Below are 12,892 nucleotides of genomic sequence, written 5' to 3'. Positions count from 1 at the left end.
TATAATTCTGTAAGAGGTATAAGCATAATAGGTTTACCTGGTTTTATGTTTGAGCATATTTCAGAAAGCGTTTAATAAAAATACATTCTATTAATTATTAATTAATGTATTAATAGGAATTATAATAAAAATAATCACAGAGTCTTCCCGTGGGGAGGGGTCTGTGAGAAGTACTTTCTTCCTTTGTAAGTATATACACATTACTCAAGTTTGAGAAACACTGGTGTGGTATATATATCATTGGATTTCAAAAATTTGACTTTAGGCACTAGTTTATTAATTGTTTTATATTGGGAAAGACATATTTCTGAACTTCTGTTTCTGTAAGTTATTGTAATAATGTTTCACAAGGTAATTATAGGGATGGATAAAGTGTGTGAAGGAGAAACTTTGTAAACTGTTAAGTGCTGTATGAGTAGTCCGTGTGCCATTTACTATTGCCATAGTCCATGTATAAACCACACCACCACATTTTCAACAGGCAGGAAAGAGGCTTCAGGAGAGATGATGACACACAGAGAGATCAAGGACTCTGGGTGAAGCTGGCTGGCATCATTACGATGTTGCTAAGAGTCACAGAAATCAAATAGGGGAAGATCACACATCAGGAAAATGTTTTCTTCCCTTTATTTTGTACTTCCTAGAATATCAGGTGAACTTAGGGGCTCAGTGATTGAGTTGCAAGAAGTCAGTATCTAAATTCATAGAGGTCACCTTTCAGCCCAGGTTCTCCCCATCCCAAGCCCATGCCTGGGTAGCTTTGTGTTCCTCACACTGGTGGGAATGTCCATCCACACTCACCTCCTCCAACCCAAAGCCTGCATGTTCTTGGGAGTCCCCAGACGAGACTGTTTATTCCTTGGACACTTCCTTGATGGACCTGCCCATGTCTCTTTTGGTTAGTTTATAAACTCCCATGGCACTGAGAATCTGAATGGTACAATCTAACTCTTGATGTATATGAATCTTTATTTATATATATTTCTAGTTGTTAGATTTGAAAGCTCACCAAGAGCTGAAAAAACTTCCTCCATTTCTTGCATACACTGCTCAGTTTTTTTGTTTTGTTTTTTTTCACTGCTCAGTTTTGAGTGAAATGTAGATGCTTACTGAAGAGAGCAAATCTAATTCAGTTGGGTTGACGTCACCCGGGACAAACAAGATGTACATCTTCTCCATCACACCAGCAATTTCTGTGAGAACGATGAGGTTAGAGAGCCCTTATGGGTAGGGTCGCGTATGAGAAAGGGCCTATGGAGCAAACAGGAGTCCCTCAGGAGTGCCCACAGTCATCAGATGGGGACGTATTTTGAACCATGAACTTTCTTTGGATACAAAGATACAGGGATAGATGGGCATAGTGTCATATGGGATTGGTTATTTCCACAGTAGGCAGAGAGATAATGATTTGCACATGGAGAAAGGGGAAAAAAGGTGAACCAATTCAGATAACAGTAAATGAGCCATGTGCCATTTATGAGGTGTGGACAGGAGAAGGAAAATGCCCCAACTGGCCTTAAATTTCCCCAAAGTGATTTCAGTATCACCCATCCTGGAATTCTCACTTCTTGTAGCATGAGGATTGACATGTTGAGAATTTTCCTGGCCTTTTAGCTATAATTCTCAATTTGGATAATCTCAGACTAGGCCTAGGCCACAATGTATGAATGTGTAGAAACATTGCCACAATGTAAAGAAGACACAACAGGAAACCAGGAGAAAAGAGTTTTGTTTTTTTTTTTAATTATTCCTTCATATTCAAACTTCACAAACAGTGTGAACTTGTACAATACCTCGGAAAGTGAAACTTACAAAAAAAGTGCTGGTAACATTTAAAAAAAAAACAACAAAAACCCCCAAAAAACAAACATCATTCTTAGCAACATCAATTACTCTTCCACACAAAACAGAAACCTTGTAAAATTTATTTTCGTATTTTTAAGGCGTAATACTTCCGTATAAAGTATATGCAAGAGATAAAACTTCACAGTATTCCAAAATGTCACAATAATAATAATATAGTATAATGAAGCGCTACAGTTAATTTTTCTTTTTTTGAATGTTTTTTTCCTGTTTAAATAACAAATACAAGTCACAGGTAAATATACGTGAGAAAAATACGAGGCTAATATTAAATGGCAGGTAAGGATACTGTCACTGTAAGAAAAAACTGGCAGGATGTGTGTATTTAGTCTATATTTTAAAGCACTTGATAGAAAAGGCGTATGCAAGGTTTTTCAAAACAATTTTTTTGTTTGTTTGTTTGATAACTGACAACAATTTAAGAGTATAATGAGAAAAAAAAAGGAACAAACTCCCTCTCAAAACTATTGACCTGCTCATCCCAAACCACGTGTATATATTGATGGTGGATGGGTGTGTGTTCATGTCTCCATGGGTTTGTACGGTACACAGACTGATACAAGCAGTGTCCCTTGCCCACCTGCAAAGGTTGGAGGTTACAGTCTCTGCAGTCATCGAGCTCAGATTCCTCATGGGAAATTATTCTTTCAATTTAAAGCTCTCTTTTTCCTTGCCTCTCCCTCTTTCCAAACTCTTCCCCAATACCCAGGTCTTCAGTCTGAAAAGACAATCTGGTTAGAAAAGTTGCCCTCCACTTAAAATTCACTGGGAAATAGAAACTGCCTAAACAGTGACACCCACACAGACACTGAAAATACCACTTGGACGAATGAATATGTTTGTGCATGTGTGTGTGGTGTGTGTGTGTGTGTGTGTGTGTGTGTGTGTGTGTGTGTGTACAGTAGCAATTGCAAAAAAGGGACCATATTCCTTTCCATACTAAGATACAATGTGATAAGAAACATTTCTGTGCAGGGAATAGGGCTTCTTCGAATCTTATCACAACACTGTGGCGGGAAGATCAGGAAACGGGTTCACCTTTCAGCAGTCACCACAGTAAACTTCATTGAGAACACGCATGCCCAGCTCTCTGGTCTGTGCGCGTGTGTGTGTTAACAGCTAGCCATTCAGCCAACAGATAACAGAAAGACAGCAGATAGCAAAACACGTCAATAAGGTGCTCAAAGAAAAAAGTGGCACCCATTCCTTGAATGGATGGCCACATTAAGGTGCTTCAAAAAAGTTTTTTTTTTTTCAGTTTTATTTCAAACATTAAGAGAGTACTGATTTGCACATGGTAGGTCTGAGTCAGGCCAAGGGTTTTGAGATTTCTGACATCTTCCACTGAAAAGGGCTTTCGCTGTAGTCGTTTTGTTCAGTTTGTTGTGGGTCACTTGAGTTTTAAAAAATTTAATAGCCAAAAACTGAAATCAAATCAACATGGCTAAAAGAAATAGGTGAAATGGTATAGAACATTACTGCATTCCCATTGGATCAAGATGGTTTCGCCCATTTTTCCTCTTCCACTAACACTGTTCCTTTTTTTCTTTGTTACAATCCATTCCTTGTGAACATACAGAAATGACCAAAGTCACTGCAAGTGGCTGTTTTTATTTTTTGTGATCTGTTGCAAGAGTCCAACCTTGTTTCCTCTGCTGCTGTTTGTGTAGCATCTGGTTTTGTAATGAAAGCATCTGGATTTGTTATGTGCATGTGTGTATATATGCACATATACACACCTATACATGTATAATATATACACTATATATATATAGGGATATATATAGGAAGTGTGTATACATTTATACATAATATAGTGTATATCGTTTCAACTGGAGATAAACTGAACTGGGTTCAGACACTAGCACATGTTTATCTGTCCCCTGCCCCCTCTGTACATTTTAAACAGTCTGGAGCTTTTATTTATTTATTTTTAAAGTGCACTGTTAATGCAGAATAACTGTACTCCACTGATTCCTTGGAAAACATTTTTGATGAGAAAAAATCTGACGGTTTGCAGCCCCCAGCAAGAGAAGCCCGGGTCTGGTCGTGCCAGGGGCTGACATGGCAGTGCCAGGCTTGTGCCTGAGTGATTACCGAGCGTTCTGGACTCTGGGCACCTCAGCAGCAGCAGCGCCTTATGAGAAGGCAGAGATAGAAGAGGAAGGAGGAAGGAAAGCTCAGATGAGGAAGGATGAGTTTGCGGTGTGTTCCGAGTCGGAAGCGTTAACTTTGTGTGGATTTGTGCAGTTCCTGCTTGGCTTCGGCTCAGAGATGCCATCTAGTCCCCTCCCCACCAACCGACACCAGCCGCCTCACGCCCTGCACGCTCCAGCGTCGCCCAGGCGTCCCCGCTCCCGAGGCTGACTTCTGGGTCAGCTCCCCGTGGGGATGAGTGCCAGCGTCCAGTAGGAATAAGGCACCAGAGAAATCAAAATGTTACAAAAAGATGCAAAACCCCGTTTCAAAGAGCCTCTCCCATTGCTCCATTAAAGTATTGCATGTGATATCATTCGTGTGTAAAGTGTGTCATATGCAGTCTCTGAAAGGAACTGGAGGCCCTTCAGCACCAGAGATCTTTAGGGATGCACCCTCTGTCAAAACACACCCACTCTCCCCACTCCCACGCCCACCCCACGCCACACGCAAAAGCACCAAAGTGGGAGAACAAGGCTGCGTGCCATTTCTCACCTCATTTTTGATAAAGATCAAAGAAGTGTACGAAATAAAATTTTCAGGAATTGTTCTAAGATTAAATGGGCTTTGGCTGTCATGTACCTGGTTACTTGATGCTCTAAACGTCCAGAGAGTACGATGAAGGGGTGGAAGTGTTTGTGTTACTGTTTGGGGGAACGTGCTGAACAAAAATTACTTCCTAAACGACACCCAAGTCCTCCACTAACACTTCAACCTCCCCTATTTTTTAAACATTGTAAAAAAGGAAGAGGTTCATCTAACTATAAAAGGAAAAAAATGAAGGCACAAGATTTTATTCGGTCCCACAATCCTTAAGAAAAATGGTGTTGTGCAAGTGTGTGCGTGCGTGTGTGTGTGTGTGTGTGTGTGTACGTGCACACACAAGTGAGATGGGAGACCAAGGGCCATTGGGGCAGTCGTCCAAGGGAAGCTGGAAAAGGAGAACAAGAGAGAATTTCCAGACAGAGAGAAGAAAGGAGAGAGGAGGAAATTGAGGCCTCTCTTCAGCTTTCTGTCATAGACAGTCTCAAGATTTGGCTGCTTTAGGGTCCAGAACGGAATTCATTTGTCTTGGTCTAGAAAGTGCCCCCAGTTAAATATCTCCAGTTAATCATGTTACAGCTTTTGGTGTTTCCCTTTCCCCTTCCCTCCAGCCAAATGATTTTTTTTTTTTAATCACAGTTTTAAAAATTATTTTTTCAATCTTGAAAAAATATGGAAAAGCTATTGAACAGCCTTAGGGCACTCTGCCTCTCCATCTTCACAGTGAGTAGATGGATGGATAATCCACACAGCCAGAGATGAGGCAGGCAAGCTCCCTTGTGCTAGAGGGTCCCTTGCCCCACCTTCCCCAGGGCTGGGGGTGCCTTCACAGCACCCACAGCCGTTTCTTTCAATTGGATCCTTCCTCCCCCGACCCCATCCATGGAAGGTGGGCTGCCGAGAGAAGCAAAGCCAGTCTAGAGAGCGATGGTAACAGGGAGGTCTTAGAAGCCGAGGATGGAGGCGATGAGGGGGCATCTCTGCTCAAGCAGGTCAGCACTGCTCTCTCGGCAGCCTCCCCTCAGGATGGGAAGCGTGGCTGCCCGCTGAGAAGTTGAAGCCCCGCTCACATGGACTTCACGAGACCTCAACTCTCAGGCTCACCACCTTTATGCCTCTGTTGCATCAGAGCTGGCCCCCAAGTCCTTAAGAAGGCAATGATCCAAGACAGAGAGGCAGAGTCAACCGGCTGTGTCATACAAAAAAAAGGGCTACGGACAGTGGGATTTCAGAAAGAAATTTAACTTTGGTTTTCCAACTTTTTCAAACCATAAAAATTAAAGCAGGTCTTCAGTGGCTTCGATCATCTGACAGCTGTTACATTTTTTCTCATTTGGCAAGGCTAAGGCAGGGGGTGGGGGGAAGAGAAAAGGGGTTTCCCATAATTGGTCGAAGACACAGGGTGGTAAAATGCTTCCACACTTAAACTCACAGTCCAGTGTTTTTGACATTTCATAAATAGCTTTTTTTTTCTCTAAAAAAAGAATAAAACAAGAACAATCCCTTTACTTACTCATCTGAAACAAAATAAACAGCAGTGGGTACAAACTTCTTCTTGTAACAATTACAAAAAACAACAATATAATCCCAACTTTTAACACGCATCTTGAATCAGTTATTTTTTTTTTTAACCTCAAAACTGCAGCATATCCTTAAGGGCAAACTTTTCGATTAGTTTTTTTCTTTTTTTTTTTTTAAATAATGTCTTCACCAAAAAAACAGTCTTGTACCAATAAAATGCATTCAAAAATAGAAAATATTACACAACAAAAATATGTATCCTTCCTTTCCAAAAAAGATTCTTCACAAAAAAATGTAGAAAAAATTCCAACAATTTTTTTCCTCTCCTAAACATTAACTTTCAGTCTAGGGCACGATTATTTATTGATTTAAATGTCTGCTTTTGCATAAAACATGGAAGATGCAAAACAATTACTGTATTAGGTTTGTGAAGTTATGTCCACTCCCACCCCAACTCTAAAACAAAACAAAACCAGAAAAACCCAGCAAACGTTAAACAAAAGATACAGCTGGTTGACTAGAAAAAATCTCTCTCTCTCCTTCCACTGTGCCTTTGTATGGGTTACTGGCTCTGTTGGTATCTGGGAATGCTCAAGAAGGGAGATCAGTTTGGAGTCAAGAGGTACTTTAGCATTAGCTGATGTTCTGAGGAGTCATTTACAGTCTCCCATGTTGTGGGTTTATCTGCTGCAAATCCTCAGGGAGAAAAGAAACATGAGGATGAGCAGAGGACTAAACTGTGTCCACGTGTGTACTGTACAAATACCTCTATACAAGCCAGTTTCTCCATCATAGCACATTTTTCTTCCCCCTTACAGTGGAGCTCAAGCGTCGGATCAACGGTAACGGAGAGCTCCAGTGGTATGCGGAAGGCTGGGGCTATTTCCTCTGTAGTCACCACGCCCACATTTAACCAGTTTGGGCACTCATTGGAACAATAACGAGATCTCAAATCTCAAAGCAATGTCCTGTTTTCCCCATCCTCATTGAACCCAGGTATCTTCTCCATTTCAGTATTGCAGCTTAAACATATATTTTTCTTATTTGATGGTATTCCTCTTTTGAGTGGGATGTATTAGGTACGTGTATCCAGTACAAACAGATTTTTTTTTTCCCCAAGTTTTTTTTCCCTGTTGCTTATTTTGGTTGCTGGTTTTTTCTTTGTGGTTTTTGTTCTGTTTTGTTTCTGATTTTTTAAACAGTGAAATATGTCCAATTTTATTTCCAGTGCATTAAACAAATTTTAAATTAAAAGAAGAAATAAAACTTTTCCCCCATCCTTCTAAAGGAAATGACCAACAAAAGTACAATATAATAAAATCAGGCATTGCCAAAAATAGCATGATGTGCAACCTCAATTACATCAAAGAAAAACAAACAGACAAACAAGACTTATAAAACATAAGCATGAAGGAGCCAAGACTATAATCCCAACTATGGTATGATTGGCAAGCACTGGTTAAAAAATAGGTAAGGCTACTCTTAGATTTCTAACGCAACATAGTTAACCACTGCTCTTCTGTCTTTTCCTTCAACTCTTAATCTTTCACTCACTAGTTCTTTATATCTTTAAAATGAACAAAATTTTTTTATATTTTTGGTCTACAGTAGAATTACATATTAATAATATAATAAAAAGGTATTTCATTAACAGGTTGGTACTGCATCTATGTGGGGAAAATAGAAAAAAAGCACTCAAAGAGACATTGCAAATGGACTCTATTCTTATAAAAATAACCACAAATACGATAGAAATTATAATCAGGGTAACAGATTCAACTGAAAACAGGTGGAAAAAGATATATTTTGGGTAATACAAACTCCTGACAAGCTATGCCCTAGAATTACAGCCTCCAAACCTTTCCTGTGATTTCCACCTTTCCATAGGATCACTCAAAATTCAAATGGAAATGGAAACAAAATGAAAATAAAGTGGACAGGTGGATGAGCCAGCCAAAGCTTCCAAGTTATCTTAGTTGACTGGTCAAGACCAGCTGGACAGCATTTGAGAAACTGGGAGGCCACAGGGGAGCCACTGATGGTATTTGTTTTTAATATTGGAGGAGTTTCCAGCCCACTGATAAAGAGAGAAACCAAGGAACCAAATAATTCTTCTGGTACCATATAATATATGAGATGAAATATAATTCCGATAGAGGGGATATGAGGGTGAGGTGGGAAAGAGAAGAGAGAGGAGAAATAGGCAAACTTTGGGCGCCACCTCCCTTTGTTTTCTTCAGCACATTGGTTTCCTTCTTTCTGAGCATCCTTTAGGATTCGCTCTGGGCCCCAATGTCCTCTGAGCAAATATGTGTCAACACAGTTCTTGACATGACATCTATGCTTACTGGCTTTGCTAAGGGCTCGATGGCTCTGGAGGCTCCCTGCCCCCCAACACCCCACCCCATGCCCTTGATGAAGCAGAGAAGGGGTGTGAAGTTGTAATGACAGAGGCCCTTTCCATTAACCGTTCCTGCCTGATGGTTAATTCACACCGATGGTCCAGTGTGGGAAAAAAAATAAGAAGGAAAAGAATTGGTAAAAGTTGAGCTTGGTAATCAACAAGTGTGAAGTTTTCTTTCAGGAAAAAAAAAAAAGAAGACGAAGAAGACAAAGAAATGACATCAGTCAGGAAATACTGCTTTTGGTTTCTTTGAACTATCCTTGGTTTTTCTCTCATTCAGTTGCTCCAGTTTAAAGTTTAGAATCTAGTGCAAATATCATCACATCACAGCATTCCAGGAGCAATACACTATCCCTTCATCCTAGGTGAATACTATCCCTTCAGACCTCCTCAGAAGACTGGGGGCAATGATCCAGAAAAGCGTTAACTGAACAGATTATTAACCTAGTACTCACTACAACAAGAAAGGCACTATCACAAGAGATCAGCCTCAGCATCTTCCTTGCCGTGGGCATGGATGTTTTAACCACTCCAGCAACTACAATGAAACCCAGACTGTGGCTTTTCCAGTACTTGAACTCACTGGCCAGTTATCTGACTCTCCCACTGGCCATTGCTGTTGGCCCCGGCCGTGCAGAGCACTGACCGGCTCTGTGTCCATGCTGCCCCACATTTCACCAATGATCCTTGTTTGGTTCTAAATGATTTAGCTCACTCTCTTCCATGGAAGTTTCTTTCTCTCCATCAGTCTCCAGGTCATGACTCTATTATAAAGACAGTTTACAGTGTCAAGTACTAGCGCTTATCTATTTGTTCCTAGTTTTTTAAACCTCTAACCAAACCCTAAGTCTTAAAGACAATTCAGTAGCTCCTTTAACAAGAAGTCTCCTGTAAATATCACTGTGAACAGAATGAAAACCAAAGTATCATCCCTTGACCACCAAAGCATATCCCTTGAGCCTATTGTATCACTTTTGTCTGCAAGAGAGGAGGTGGGGCTCTGGAAAGGAAAATCTTTGGTGACAGAACTGGAGTGGGTATGCAAGTTTCAAGGAAGAAGTTATTTTCCAAAAGCCTCGAGAGAAGTATCCTAGGGCAGTTAATGTGAAGATATTTTAAAAGGTCAATTATTTCTTTCTGTAACTTTGGTTTGGTGCAGTCGGTATCTTCTCAGTGCTTACCCAATACACATCTCTAAGTACCTGTAAAGAGCTCTGAATTTAGAGTTTCTTATTTGAAAGGGAGATAATACTTTGAGTGCTTAAGGGACGGCTTACATTAGTTCTGAGAGCTCTAAATGGAGTTTTTCTGCCTAGCAAGGCTGACAGCTTCCTTACAAATTTTTTAACTTGGAAAAGTAGACTTGGATGGATGCTAAGGAGGAGAGAGAAAGAGATAGGTATCAATGTAATCTTAAGAAAGGCCGCAACCGAGAGTTTTCCAAATTGATGCCCCAACATGTGACAGTGATCAGAGAAATTCCATATTACCCATTGATACGGGTTGTGACCCTTTCTTACTGAACCAGAATCTTCAAAGCTGTCACCTTGGATTCTGGACGAGACCTTCGGCATATTCACTCTCCTGTTATTATTCCCTACACAATTTATTGCTTTTCCTGTGGTGAAAGATTCTTTTATTAATACTCACTAAAGAGCTGTCAAATTCTAATTACTTCTAAGATTTAAAAAGGCAATAAAAATAAATCCAATAAAGAAAAAGTGAAAGAAAAAGCAACAACTTCAAGACTAGGCTTTTAGGCACTGTTAAGGTCTTCTGCTTTATAAAGGATAGTCTCTGATGGAGCAGCTAGTAAGTAGGTTCTGATTAATCCTCCAACCCTTCCTCCAATTTCAAAGTTGGCCTAGCTTGTTTCAGATAAACCTTTCACCTCACTGGTTTTCAATGTTTATTGCACTGTTCCCTTACTGTTATCTTAAAGGATTTTACCACATGCATGGCCTTCCTCTTTGGTTAGCCTGATCTAGGTTTCACCCAGCGATGAAAAAGCATGCTCAGGCTGAAAGGATACCTCCAATATGGACAAGGTGAGGTTTTTCTGAAAGGAGGCCCTACCTCGGGCCAAGGCGAAGACTTTCCGGTCACCTCGGTTGGCTTCCTCACCATCGCAACTCTTACTGAAAGCTTAGTTGGAGACAACATCGGGCAAACTTCTCCTTAAACGTCTTCAATTTACAGTACTAACTCAGCTTCTTTATAATAAGAAAACAGATCCTATCAGCATGGCAGTTTCTAGGCCTGATCAAGAGTTGGCAGATTCCACAGATTTTTACCAACTCTGCTAAGACCAAGCATGACGGAAATAACCCTCCATTTTTGTGGTGCTTCTAGTTTCAAAACTTGCCTCTTTCTTTCCCATACCTCACACACTCTCTCCCGGCACAAGTAAATACATTTCAGTAGTGCAATGCAGTGCAGTCATATTTATTTAGTGCAAAAAAAAAAAAAAAAAAAAAAAGCCCTATTACAGCCCCAAGCTCAACCCTAAACAGCTCTTACTAAAAGTTACCAGTGCCACAAAAGTGGGAAATTCAGTCCTTACCTCACACTTCTGTGAGTCATCTCTTTCGTTGTCCCTGTTTGGTTCAGCTCAAAGGAAGGAAACAGCTAGCATACGCCTAGGCATTATTCTGTAAAATGTTAAGCCAATAGGCAGAAAATAAAGGGAAGGAGTTGACTTGAAACCAAGGGTAGTATTTAGAAGAGGAAAATAGCTATTTAATGCAAAGATCAGTAGTGGTTTTTACTGAATGCTTTTCATCATGTCAAATGGCTCTGATGCTAAAGGGAATGGGTACAGAAAAAGATAAAGCTTTCCTGTTTCCCAAAACACGGTCCTAAATTTAACAGTGCTGGGTTCTTAGTTTTGAATAGTGCAATCAGCTATTCCTCGAGGGCTTTGGGCAGCAGCCACCTTACCTAACATAAAGAGGGACACTAAGAGCACGCCCTTTTTCACATTGACCTTCTCTCTTGCCTCATTCCTCTCCTATCCATTTTTTCTGACTACACATAAATACAGATCTACATACACATACACAGAAATTCTCAAGGCCCCTCTCAGGATGATAGATTGAAAATTGGTACAAATAGCTCAATGACACACACACAAAAAGTACAATTATTAAATATAAAAGTGAATTATTACACCAAAATTAAGGGTCTGCATTGTACCTCTTCTTGTATTATTCTGTAAGAAAAAAACATTCATAGCAGGATGTCTCATGGAGTTTACTTTTTGCTTAAGATTAATCTGGACTTAGTTTGGGATATGGCAGTACTGAGTGATTTTGGAGAGATGCCTTGCATTTGATCATCCTCCAGAATCATTCTCTCCAGTTTGCCTGGGTCCCCACCCTCCAAGTGTAAATCTGCTTGTATGCACATACCACGTGCATGCTGGAAGTCTCAATATGTAGTTTAGAATAGATTATAGAAACATTAGTGGGGTCAGCACACTCAAATTCCTTTGGAACACTACGTTATCACAGAGTTTCTTGATTCTATCAACTTCTTGCCTTTGTTTGCCACGATGAGGATTACCAAGAGACTCTGCTTTCATTTACTCTGAAAACCACAGTTCTTTTAACGGTAGTGCAAAAAACCAAATTTAGATATATGAAGTTACCCTTAATTTATATCTCAGTAGGCCCCTCGGGAAAACGTAATGACTGGGACTAAAGAAGGAGTTTAATTGCTGACAAAGCTTTTGATAATCCTCTCTTACAAATCTACATATAGATGGTTCCAAATCAAAGTCTGTGCCAAGGAGAGCAGAAGCAGAGTAACTCACCTTATTTCTCAAAGAACCCTCTGGAAGTGAACATACACTAATCACTTCAGTCTATGTCTAAAGCTTGTATTAAATTTGAACCATTATTTTATTGTCCGTTATCTCTCTGCATAAGCCCCGGAGAACAGGTTAGTAATGGGAGCAGTCAAGGGTTTCTATAATTTCTCTACATGCTTTTGATAGCATTAAGAGAAGTCTTGGGCTCCCCTGGTGGCACAGTGGTTGGGGGTCTGCCTGCCAATGCAGGGGACACGGGTTCGAGCCCTGGTCTGGGAAGATCCCACATGCCGTGGAGCAACTAGGCCCGTGAGCCACAACTACTGAGCCTGCGCGTCTGGAGCCTGTGCTCCGCAACAAGAGAGGCCGCGATAGTGATGGGCCCACGCACCACGATGAAGAGTGGCCCCCGCTTGCCACAACTAGAGAAAGCCCTCGCACAGAAATGAAGACCCAACATAGCCAAAAAATAAATGAAAAAAAGAGAAGTTTTAAATCACAAAGAAGTGAGGTTATTTTACTAATTCTTAGGCCTATAATAGTGAGAATGGGCA

Source organism: Phocoena sinus, chromosome 4 (assembly GCF_008692025.1).
Source record: "Phocoena sinus isolate mPhoSin1 chromosome 4, mPhoSin1.pri, whole genome shotgun sequence".
Taxonomy (NCBI): domain Eukaryota; kingdom Metazoa; phylum Chordata; class Mammalia; order Artiodactyla; family Phocoenidae; genus Phocoena; species Phocoena sinus.
Note: the sequence above shows the minus strand (reverse complement) of the source record.